We start from the raw sequence: 13396 nt of genomic DNA, 5'->3' as shown, positions 1-13396 counted from the left end.
CATTCACTTTTTTTTCATAGTTAAACTTGGGACAGGATTATCCCCCAATATATTGCCAGTGCCAGCTGTTGGGATGTTTTATAATTTCACATTTAGTACCCCAGAAAACATGGCAGGATAAATGCAGTGGTAATTTCATGCGTAGTACCCCAGAGCACAATGCAGGATAAAAGTAGTGCCTATTCCATGCACAATAGCCAGAACTGTACGTTTTGTAATGTCCCCGGAACGCATGGGATAAATACTCTGCCAGCTCTGTGTATGAAGCCTTATGGAACTCATGGCCAATTCCATGTATTGCATTGACACCTATAAGGCACTGGGTAGCACCACTAAGGGTTAACATTTGCTTGTATTTTACTATTTAATCCATTTTTCTGCCCAGCTACCCATAAGCCACTAGCAGTTAGCTACATGATTAGTGTGCCATCTGTCCTCGTGCCACTAAGCATGCCCAGTATTCATTCTACCCAAGAAAATGTACATTGAGGAGTAAGAAATAAAATGCAACAAGTCCTTAAATAACCCAGAGCTACAGCATATGTTATGGATATTTCCCTCTATTTATTAAGTGCACGGATCCTGTTACATACTAATTTATAGACAAATGGTAAAACAGTTTGCTACTAAAAAGACCAGATAAGTGACGTTTCCTAACTGCGCATTTGTTAAAATATTCAGGCACAAAATAAATAGACATTACATGTACTCTGAAACCCACTACCTGGGTTGGGCAGAGAATTTAGTTTGTATGGAGTTTACTGAAGAAGGTTTCATGGGTGTGAAATATTTAGTAATGGTGTTAGCCATACATGCAAAGATCAGCTGACTGGTACGGCCGAGGGCTGCATGCAACCACAACTCAAGGCTGGACTGTACCACCACTGGGATACTAGGGCATATCCTGGTAGGCTAAGGCTGGACTGTACCACCACTGGGATACTAGGGCATATCCTGGTAGGCTAAGGCTGGACTGTACCACCACTGGGATACCAGGGGATATGCTGGTAGGCTCAGGCTGGACTGTACCACCACTGGGATACTAGGGCAAATCCTGGTAGGCTAAGGCTGGACTGTACCACCACTGGGATACTAGGGCATATCCTGGTAGGCTAAGGCTGGACTGTACCACCACTGGGATACTAGGGCATATCCTGGTAGGCTAAGGCTGGACTGTACCACCACTGGGATACCAGGGGATATGCTGGTAGGCTCAGGCTGGACTGTACCACCACTGGGATACTAGGGCAAATCCTGGTAGGCTAAGGCTGGACTGTACCACCACTAGGATACCAGGGGATATGCTGGTAGGCTAAGGATGGACTGTACCACCACTGGGATACCAGGGGATATGCTGGTAGGCTATGGCTGGACTGTACCACCACTGGGATACTAGGGCATATCCTGGTAGGCTAAGGCTGGACTGTACCACCACTGGGATACTAGGGCATATCCTGGTAGGCTAAGGCTGGACTGTACCACCACTGGGATACTAGGGCATATGCTGGTAGGCTAAGGATGGACTGTACCACCACTGGGATACCAGGGGATATGCTGGTAGGCTAAGGATGGACTGTACCACCACTGGGATACCAGGGGATATGCTGGTAGGCTCAGGCTGGACTGTACCACCACTGGGATACTAGGGCAAATCCTGGTAGGCTAAGGCTGGACTGTACCACCACTAGGATACTAGGGAATATCCTGCAGGTTGTGGCTGGATTGTACCACCACTAGGATACTAGGGAATCTTCTGGTGGGCTGAGGCTGGATTGTACAACCACTAGGATACTAGGGAATCTTCTGGTGGGCTGAGGCTGAATTGTACTGACAATAGGATACTAGGGAATCTTCTGGTGGGGTGAGGCTGGATTGTACCACCATTAGGATACTAAAGAATCTTTTAGTGGACTGAGGTTGGACTATACCACCATTAGGATAATGGAGGATCTCCTAGTAGGCTAAAGCTGGGCTCTAGCATCACGAGTATACTAGGCAAACTCCCAGTAGGCTGAAGCTGGATTGTACTACCACTTAAATACTTGTTAATCTACCGGTAGGCTGCAGCTGCCCTGTATCACAAATAGGATACTATGGAATCTCCTGGTAGGCTGAGACTGGACTGTAACACTTCTGGGATACTAAAGGATCCCTCTGGCCGGCTGAGGCTGGGCTGTACCTCCACAAGGACAGTAAGGGAGCTCCTGGTAAGCTGAGGCTTCAGTAGGCCTGTCATCTAACCAACCAGTTTAACTAACTTCAATGCCAAGTCCCTTACAAGAGGCCATTGCACCATCACAACCAAAATTAACACTCAAGGGTCCTGAGCAAATATAAACATTATATAAACATATAATTAGCAGTTTTAAATAAGCATTGTAGAGTCCACAAAATGCAGCTAATACAGTAATACCAGCAGAAGTTAAAGAAAGAAGTGAGAGACAACTTGAAAGGACAGTGAAAACATAGTGTGTATGTGGGGAAAGGTAGGATGAGGGAAAGTGGAGGGCAGAATGATTGCCAACAGTCGGGGACCTGGAAACTGTATGATTTTTCTCTTAATGCAATTACGCTGCATCACAAATCAGCTGCACATGGCAGGATAAATAGATTGCCAATTCCATGCATCGTATTGGCACAGGTAAGACTTTACTTACATTTGTCTTGCACTCTAATGCCAATTTTATCAATAAATATAATTATTTTTTAGGGACACGGACAGAGAACACCCCAAATGACTGCAATATACTGTTTATATACTGTACATATATATTTATATGTGCTTCTTTGCTATATTTTGCTGTTTCTTTATAACACTGCCCATCATATTAACCCTACCTCTTGCCCAACTAAAGCAGGTCATTGGGGGGCACCACCTAAGGGTTAACAGATGCTTGTATTTTACTATTTAATCCATTTACCCCCCACAATGCAGCATTTTCCCAAGAATTCTGGCATCATTGTAGATGCAAACAGGCGATTGATTCTCTTGATGTAATCGCGCTGCATACAGTACATCATTTTTGCAAGCTAAATGGTTATAAGCCTGTGCTGGTAGAAACATATGATCCATTAGACACTGCTCATTACCCAAAAATGTTTTGCATGGAGCAGAAAAATAACATCCCCTAAAGGAATCTCTTGTGGTTTATGTATTTAAAAAAAAGAGTAAAAAGTCCCATTCCTCAAATTCCCAGAGCAGAAAGCAGCCTTTATTACAGAAATAAGTATGGTCTGTATAGAGCTCATTGAGAAATATTTGTTCTGTTATACGAGCTCGGTAATTTCTCAGTCCAGTAAGAGTTGTAATTAAAGTCCTATAAAATCACAGTTATAGAAGTTAAAGTGTGGGCGTAGAGTCAACATAAAAAGAGAAACAAAACACTGAATTTCCCAGACTCAGAATGAGATTCTTTGTGCACAAATATTTGTGATACACACACATATATAGGGTAGCAAAAATAGAAGTCCAAATGCAGATCCAGATATATACAGTGGAGGAAATAATTATTTGACCCCTCACTGATTTTGTAAGTTTGTCCAATGACAAAGAAATGAAAAGTCTCAGAACAGTATCATTTCAATGGTAGGTTTATTTTAACAGTGGCAGATAGCACATCAAAAGGAAAATCAAAAAAATAACTTTAAATAAAAGATAGCAACTGATTTGCATTTCATTGAGTGAAACAAGTTTTTGAACCCTCTAACAAAAAAAGACTTAATACTTAGTGGAAAAACCCTTGTTTGCAAGCACAGAGGTCAAACGTTTCTTGTAAGTGATGACCAAGTTTGCGCACATTTTAGGAGGAATGTTGGTCCCACTCCTCTTTGCAGATCATCTCTAAATCCCTAAGGTTTCGAGGCTGTCTCTGTGCAACTCTGAGCTTGAGCTCCCTCCATAGGTTTTCTATTGGATTAAGGTCCGGAGACTGACTAGGCCACTCCATGACCTTAATGTGCTTCTTCTTGAGCCACTCCTTTGTTGCCTTTGCTGTATGTTTTGGGTCATTGTCGTGCTGGAACACCCATCCACGACCCAATTTCAGTTTCCTGGCAGAGGGAAGGAGGTTGTCGTTCAGGATTTCACGATACATGGCTCCGTCCATTTTCCCGTTTATGCGAATAAGTTGTCCTGTGCCCTTAACAGAAAAACACCCCCAAAGCAAAATGTTTCCACCCCCATGCTTGACGGTGGGGACGGTGTTTTGGGGGTCATAGGCAGCATTTTTCTTCCTCCAAACACAGCGAGTTGAGTTAATGCCAAAGAGCTCTATTTTGGTCTCATCAGACCACAGCACCTTCTCCCAGTCACTCACAGAATCATTCAGGTGTTCATTGGCAAACTTCAGACGGGCCTGCACATGTGCCTTCTTGAGCAGGGGGACCTTGCGAGCCCTGCAGGATTTTAATCCATTGCGGTGTAATGTGTTTCCAATGGTTTTCTTGGTGACTGTGGTCCCTGCTAATTTGAGGTCATTAACTAACTCCTCCCGTGTAGTTCTAGGATGCTTTTTCACCTTTCTCAGAATCATTGACACCCCACGAGGTGAGATCTTGCGTGGAGCCCCAGAGCGAGGTCGATTGATGGTCATTTTGTGCTCCTTCCATTTTCGAACAGTTAAGACAGGTGTCCTTAATGAGGTTGACTAATTGAGTAGAAGTGTCTAACCACTCTGTGGGAGCCAGAACTCTTAATGGTTGGTAGGGGTTCAAAAACTTATTTCACTCAATGAAATGCAAATCAGTTGCTATCTTTTATTTAAAGTTATTTTTTCGATTTTCCTTTTGATGTGCTATCTGCCACTGTTAAAATAAACCTATCATTGAAATGATACTGTTCTGAGACTTTTCATTTCTTTGTCATTGGACAAACTTACAAAATCAGTGAGGGGTCAAATAATTATTTCCTCCACTGTATAGCAAAAATAAGAGGCCAGATGCACAGGAGGTATAGCATGGCAAGATGAAAACAGTATAAATAGTGACAGTAGGGCAAGATGAGGACAATAGGGCAAGATGGTGAATGTAGAGCTAGATGGAGACAGTAGAGCAAGATGAAGACAGCAGGGCAAGATGATGAGAGTAGGGCTAGATGGAGAGAGTAGAGTAAGATAGAGACAGCAGGGCAAGATGGTGAGCATAGAGCTAGATGGAGACAGTAGAGCAAGATGAAGACAGCAGGGCAAGATGATGAGAGTAGAGCTAGATGGAGAGAGTAGAGCAAGATGAAGACAGAAGGGCAAGATGGTGAGAGTAGAGCTAGATGGAGAGAGTAGAGCAAGATGATGAGAGTAGAGTTAGATGGAGACAGCAGGGCAAGATGATGAGAGTAGAGTTAGATGGAGACAGCAGAACAAGATGAAGACAGCAGGGCAAGATGATGAGAGTAGGGCTAGATGGAGAGAGTAGAGTAAGATAGAGACAGCAGGGCAAGATGGTGAGCATAGAGCTAGATGGAGACAGCAGAACAAGATGAAGACAGCAGGGCAAGATGGTGAGAGTAGAGCTAGATGGAGACAGTACAGCAAGATGGAGACAGCAGGGTAAGATGGCGAGAGTAGAGCTAGATGGAGAGAGTAGAGCAAGATGAAGACAGCAGGAAACGATGGTGAGAGTAGAGCTAGATGGATACAGAAGAGCAAGATGGAGACAGTAGAGCAATATGGAGACAGCAGAGCAAAATAGAAACAGTATTGCTAGATAGAGGCAGTAGAGCAAAATGGTGACAGTTGGGCAAGATAGAGATAATATGGCTAGATGGAGACAGTAGAGCAAGATGAAGACAGCAGGGAAAGATGGTGAGAGTAGAGCTAGATGGAGATAGTAGAGCAAGATGGAGACAGCAGGGCAAGATGGTGAGAGTAGAGCTAGATGGAGAGAGTAGAGCAAGATGAAGACAGCAGGGAAAGATGGTGAGAATAGAGCTAGATGGAGACAGAAGAGCAAGATGGAGACAGTAGAACAATATGGAGAAAGCAGAGCAAAATAGAAACAGTATTGCTAGGCAGTAGAGCAAGATGGTGACAGTTGCGCAAGATAGAGAGAATATGGCTAGATGGATAAAGTAGAGCAAGATGAAGACAGCAGGGAAAGATGGTGAGAGTAGAGCTAGAAGGAGACAGCAGAACAAGATGGAAACAGTATTGCTAGATGGAGACAGTAAAGCAATATTGTGACACTTGGGCAAGACAGAGATAATGTGACTAGGTGGACACAGTGGAGCAAGATGGAGACAGTAAAGCAACATGTGACAACGGGAAAAGATAGAAGTAATAGGGCAAGATGGTGGCAACAAAAAAAAATGATGACAGTGGGAAAGATAAAGACGATAGGGCATAATGGTGAAAATAGGGCAAGATAGAGACAGTGCTTTATATCAGTGTTGCGCAACCTGTGACTATTCAGTTGTTGTAACATTGCAACTAACAGCACCCAAAACGGAAGGCTTTGTTGTTCAGCATTGCAAGCAGAAAATCTTACAAGCAATGGTGATCCATGCCTACGAACCCATTTTATGTATTTACTATAGTAAAGCTTGAATGTATGTAGGGCTTCAGGGTACCCTGAGAGTGGTAACTGGCCAGGGGGTCACATTCTTAGTTGGTAAATATAGTGGGCAAGATGGTGACAATAACACTTTAAATGACTTTAAATTATCCAGGGACTGGTCCGATTGCCATCTTGAAGTCAGGAAGGAATTTTTTCCCCTCTGCGGCAAATTAGAGAGGCTTCAGATGGGGTTTTGCCTTCCTCTGGATCAACTGGCAGTTAGGCAGGTTATATATAGGCATTATGGTTGAACGTGATGGACGTATGTCTTTTTTCAACCTAACTTACTATGTTACTATATGTAACTATGACTTACATCACTGACCAACTTGGAGCACATCAGTTGTTGAAGTCAAATTCCCAATGTAGGGAGCTGTACTAATCAACTGAAGGGTCCTACAATCCTACTTTATAAAAATAAGGGAGGCCCCCCCAAACTCACTACTACTAAAAACAATTTTGGGTAAAACCCTGTAGTACTTGTGCACTATCTGATCTTCTGTATGGTGATGATGTACCAATGTAACTGCCAGGTCCCACAGACAGAACTGAGAATGAGAAGAAAGCACTAAAAAGATTAAGGCAAAGGCAAAATCTAAGAAAATCTAAGCAAAGTCATGTCAGGAGGCACATAGATCAGTAACTTTTAGGGGTCAAATATATATTTCAGGCTATTCATAGCTTTTGACTGGACCATGCTGTACCCTTGTTCCTTCATCTCCTAGTAATCATAAGTCTAAATAAAGATTCTGGACTTACGTCCAGTTGCTTTAGATTTATTACTACTAGATATTATATATTATAGCCTGCATATTTATGACTAGTTCTTTCATATACTGTGTTCCTTTTTGTTTGCAGATAGGCCATTCATTATAATTAAGAGATTTCCTACAGCTTTCTAGTCATCTTCCTCATCTTGTTCCTCCACTGCACCACTGCTCTGCTCTTATGGAGGTTAAAGGACAATGAAAGGTTAATATAAATTAAAAGTAAGTCTAAAGGCATTTTTTCAAGTACTTACTGCATATCTAAATTCCCAGATCCCTGCTTGCTTCTCTGAGATATGGTGCTGGCAGCCTACAGCAGTGTGAAGCCTACAGTGACATCACTGAAATCTCTCTCCCCTTCCTGTAGGTGCCAGCGGCAGCCTTCCTATTCTCTGAGCATGTGTGTAACTTGATCCTGTCTCCTGTTCTGAGCTACACATGCCCACCAGCCAATCAGAAGCTGATCTGCCAGAGGGGAGGGGGGGAGGGAATGAAACACATGTGCAGTATGAAGCAAGGAGGGAAAGGAAGGGAGAATACCTTTTTAGAGATGGCTGCCTGTTCTAGAAAATGTGCAGTAAGTGTGACTGAGTAAATATGTGATTAGGTGAGCCAAAAGTGTGGCGTTTTTACTAAACAATAGGAGGGCTATTGGGCAGTATGCTTTTTACATTTTGACTTGCATTCTCCTTTAAGGCCATCCCAGCAACAGAGAGCTTATAACCAAAGGCCATGTCATCCCAATATTCTATAAAACCCAAACCATCCTATTTGCCACTTTGTTGCCCACCCATAAACCTTACAGTCTTCTTCTGTGCAAGTGTACAGACAGCACTGCAGTAAATACCACCTACGGGTTTAGGAGAGCACATATAATTAATCATGATTAGCCACATAGCATAAGTTTTTATAATGATATGTTATGTATTATGAGCTATTGAATGGTCACTGGTCTTTGTTGGATTTTTGGTAATGGTAAGCATGGTGGAACAGTGTTTAGCACTGCTGTCCTACAGCGCTGGGGTCCCGAGGGTCTAAGCCTGAAGGCTTGTTAGGGTGAGAATTGTGGAAAATGGTCATTAACTATTCTAGATAAACTTGAAACCCCAGTTTGAAGATCACTGAATGTAAGAGTTAGAGTGAATATTTATTTTCTGTCCTAGATCTTCTTGAAACTATGACTGAATAACTGATACACTATGATACATACCAATATTTTCTATATCTGTAGTCATTTCACTGGGGGGGGGGGGGGGTCTGAGCAAAGGATGGACCTTCAAGGGTGGCCCCAGCCAAAGGTTAGGTCTTCAAGTGGGGCTTGAACTAAAAAACACAATCACTAGTGTAAGGAGCTTGTATGTCTGAGTGGGTTTCCTCCAGGTGCAGCTATGGGACCTGTTACTCAGGATACTCTGGACCTGGGGTTTTCTGGATAAATAGTCTTTTTGTAATATGGAAATCTATAACTTAAGTCCACTAAAAATTCATTTAAACATGAATTAAACCCAACAAGATTCTTGCACCTCCAATAAGGATGAATTATATCTTACAAGCACAAGGTATTAATTTATTATTACAGAGAAAAAGGAAATAATTTAAAAAAAATGCATTAATTCATTAAAATGAAGTCTGGGAGATGGCCTTCCCATATTTTGGAGCTTTCTGGATAGCTGGTTTCCAGATAAGGGATCCCATATCTGTACTTTGCTTTCCTCCCACATTCCAAATCATACAGACATGTCAATTGACTGTGTGTGTTACAGTAACTTAGATTGTAAGCTCTATTGGGGATGGTACTTAAATGATTGATTTCTAACCTCATATGGTTGGCACTATATAAGTAATGGATAATCATAATAATGTCAGTTTTAGAGCGTAGTTTGGACTGTGGACATTGAGCTAAACAGAGGAAATTCACTATTAGGGAGATTTAGTCTGAATTGGGGAAGATTTGACAAACATCCGCTGGACTTTATAGTGTTTATTACTTATTAGTGTAAATCCCAGATACACAATGATCACTCCTCGGGCAAGATCTTCAGCCCTAAAGAAAAGAGTTGCAAGATGAGGATGCAAAGCGGTTTGGCTTGGAATACTGTTTATTTAGAAGTAGAGGGTATGAACAAATCTGTGATATTTACTTGGTTTTACATGTATTACTAATGCTGCTGTTATGTACTGTTTGTGTATATACATATAGAGATATAAATAAAGGATCCAGCTACTTTAATTACTTCAGAATGGACCCTGATACTCCTTTTGTGCTCTCAATGGAGACTGGAGATGGTTATTACTGTGCTGTGGGGGCTGGAAGTGATTGGAAATAAACTGTAATTTATAGAATGGTTTAATCTCAAGCTTAAATCAAGGAAAATTCAATTTCCAGTGTTATTCCAGAGTCGGAGGGTGCACGGCCGGTGGCTTAGCAATTCAGCTGTTCAGTCAGCTGCACGGTCTATTCATATGCTCAGAATTCTCGGAGGTTACACACTGTGCCTCACTCCAAGACCGCAAATACATCTACTGAGAATTCTTGGTCAATACCGGGTCACATGTGTGTGTCTCTGGCCCTCACCTCCACCAACGTGTTCTGACTAAGCAACAACGTCCCCGTCACGCAGGGTCACTAGGATGGAGCAGGATAATGTACACAAGCAGGAAGCTGTGAAATATGAGGATGTTTGTCCATAATAATTGGATACCTGCTCCAACACTGTCAACAACATAAAAATGAGGTGCTGTATTTCCTGAGTGAGAATTGCACTGGAAAATCCTGACCTATGAAATGTGGAAAGAGTAAAAATGTGTAACAATGAAACTGGGTAAAATAGACAGACTGCAAAAAAAAAAAAACATTTGTAATATAGTTAGTTATGCAAAGATGTCATCTATAAAGCCTGGAGAGGGTAGATGTCTAACATAATAGCCAGAACACTACTTCCTGCTTTCAGCTCTCTAAGCTCTTAGTTAGTCAGTTACTTTGGGGGGGGGCACATGGGACATAACTGTTTGTTTAGTTTGTGAGCATGCAGGTCAAATTCTAATGCAAACTAACCGACAGTTATGTCCCATGTGGCCCCCCTCAAGTCGCTGATTGGCTACTGACCGCTAACAGCTTAGAGAGCTGTAAAGGAGGAAGTAGTGTTTTGACATCTGCTCACTCCAGCTCTTATGGATGCCATTTTTGCCTAAATTACTATATCAAAAACATTTTTTATTTTTATCTGTTTTACCCAGTTTCATTTTTACCTTCATACAATCCCTACTACTGCATTAAAGCAGTTATTTGGTATTTATATGAAGGAGCCTTATTAACAGAACCATCAATCATGGCAGTCGTAACAGCAGACTGAATACTGGATTTACATGGAAACTTTGTGAATCTCGGGTTTCTTACAAGAAATATTTTCCCCTATTGTGTTTAGCGTGCCTGCCCCATGCAATTGTGTCTCTCTTTTGTTTAAAGAAAAGCCCTTTGCCAATACTCTGTGGCACTTAAAGCCAAATAGGGAGCAAGCCTGGCACTCTGTCAGTATCCAGTTACCGCTCAATCTCTCCCAGCAACCTCCAACATCTCTGGTTTGGAAACCTGGCAGCTTTATATGTAAACTACAAGAACAACTGAACTTCGTCATTGTACTGATTCAATTAAAAAATTTGAATTGTATGCAGATTTTTTTGCCGCTGATTAACCCTTTCAGTGCCATGGCTCCTAAACTATATAGGTTTTAAGGGATCATACACTGATCTTTTCTGTGCGAGAATATACTTTTACATAAAACAGTACAAGGTTAATTAATAATTAATTCATTATTATATCACATGTCATCAGAATTAGTTAATATTCAGCCTTAACTGAGGTAACCTCACTCCTAATATTGTGATGATATCTGACTACCACTTCCCAGAGCACACTGAGCACGTGCAGTGCCACCGACACACAAAAGATGGCCTAACAAGATCCAAAATGGGGAGCTGCAGGGAGCATTGTTAAAGGCCTGGATCATTACTGTTATACGGCTGCTGAGCCTCTGGGATGTTACCATAAATACAGTATATAAATACAGGTATAGGACCCGTTATCCAGAATGCTTGGGACCAAAGGTATTCTGGATAAGGGGTGTTTCTGTAATTTGGATCTCCATACCTTAAGTCTACTAAAAAAATAATAAAACATTGAAGAAACCCAATAGGGTTGTTTTGCATCCAATAAGGGGTAATTATATCTTAGTTGGGATCAATTACAAGGTACTGTTTTATTATTACAGAGAAAAGGGAATCATTTAACCATGAAATAAACCCAATAGGGCTGTTCTGCTCCCAATAAGGGTAATTATATCTTAGTTGGGATCAAGTACAGGTACTGTTTTATTATTACAGAGAAAAGGGAATCATTTAACCATTAAATAAACCCAATAGGGCTGTTCTGCCCCAATAAGAGGTAATTATATCTTAGTTGGGATCAAGTACAGGTACTGTTTTATTATTACAGAGAAAAGGGAATCATTTAACCATGAAATAAACCCAATAGGGCTGTTCTGCCCCAATAAGGGGTAATTATATCTTAGTTGGGATCAAGTACAGGTACTCTTTTATTATTACAGAGAAAAGGGAATCATTTAACCATTAAATAAACCCAATAGGGCTGTTCTGCCCCCAATAAGGGGTAATTATATCTTAGTTGGGATCAAGTACAGGTACTGTTTTATTATTACAGAGAAAAGGGAATCATTTAACCATTAAATAAACCCAATAGGGCTGTTCTGCCCCCAATAAGGGGTAATTATATCTTAGTTGGGATCAAGTACAGGTACTGTTTTATTATTACAGAGAAAAGGGAATCATTTAACCATTAAATAAACCCAATAGGGCTGTTCTGCCCCCAATAAGGGGTAATTATATCTTAGTTGGGATCAAGTACCGGTACTGTTTTATTATTACAGAGAAAAGGGAATCATTTAACCATTAAATAAACCCAATAGGGCTGTTCTGCCCCCAATAAGGGGTAATTATATCTTAGTTGGGATCAAGTACAGGTACTGTTTTATTATTACAGAGAAAAGGGAATCATTTAACCATTAAATAAACCCAATAGGGCTGTTCTGCCCCCAATAAGGGGCAATTATATTTTAGTTGGGATCAAGTACCGGTACTGTTTTATTATTACAGAGAAAAGGGAATCATTTAACCATTAAATAAACCCAATAGGGCTGTTCTGCCCCCAATAAGGGGTAATTATATCTTAGTTGGGATCAAGTACAGGTACTGTTTTATTATTACAGAGAAAAGGGAATCATTTAACCATTAAATAAACCCAATAGGGCTGTTCTGCCCCAATAAGGGGTAATTATATCTTAGTTGGGATCAATTACAAGGGACTGTTTTATAATTACAGAGAAAAAGGAAATCAGTTTTAAAATTCTGAATTATTTGATTAAAATGGAGTCTATGGGAGATGGGCATTCTGTAATTCGGAGCTTTCTGGATAATGGGTTTCCGGATAAGGGATCCCATACCTGTACTGCATTTCTATCAATGTTGTTTTTTAGGCTTTAGTTAGCCTTTAAAGCAAGGTACTGAAAATGAATCAGAATTACAACAAAGTAAAAATATCATAAATCTGTTGATGAGATTACATTATCAGATCAATCATGGCTGCTTGCAGTGACACAAATACACATAAATGATGTTCCCTGTGCAAACCCATGCTGAACATGTACAGGAATAATGTCAAGCGTTCCTATAGATAATAGGGCATTTAGGCACAATATCTACTATAAGGAATGCTGGGTACGTCAATGCCCTGGCACAGTGACATGGACATTGGCAGGGGCTGTAAGGAAGACATTAACTCCTTCCGTTGTGCTTCCCTAGAAAGAGTCCCTTTCTGGCTTATAGAAGGACTGAGAGTCGACTGATTATTTGGTGGAATGTGCCTGCACCCGCGGGTGCTGGGTGACACTGTGACAGATGTGTGACAATGCTGCCTCTGACCTGACAATGACATTCTGTGTCCCCTATAGCAGTCATTGATGTCTGATTGTCTTTGTTGCCCCTGGCAGGCAGCTCTCAGTAATTAT

Source organism: Xenopus tropicalis, chromosome 6 (genome assembly GCF_000004195.4).
Source record: "Xenopus tropicalis strain Nigerian chromosome 6, UCB_Xtro_10.0, whole genome shotgun sequence".
NCBI classification, from domain to species: domain Eukaryota; kingdom Metazoa; phylum Chordata; class Amphibia; order Anura; family Pipidae; genus Xenopus; species Xenopus tropicalis.
The sequence above is the reverse complement of the archived record's forward strand: the minus strand, read 5'-3'. Positions refer to the sequence as shown.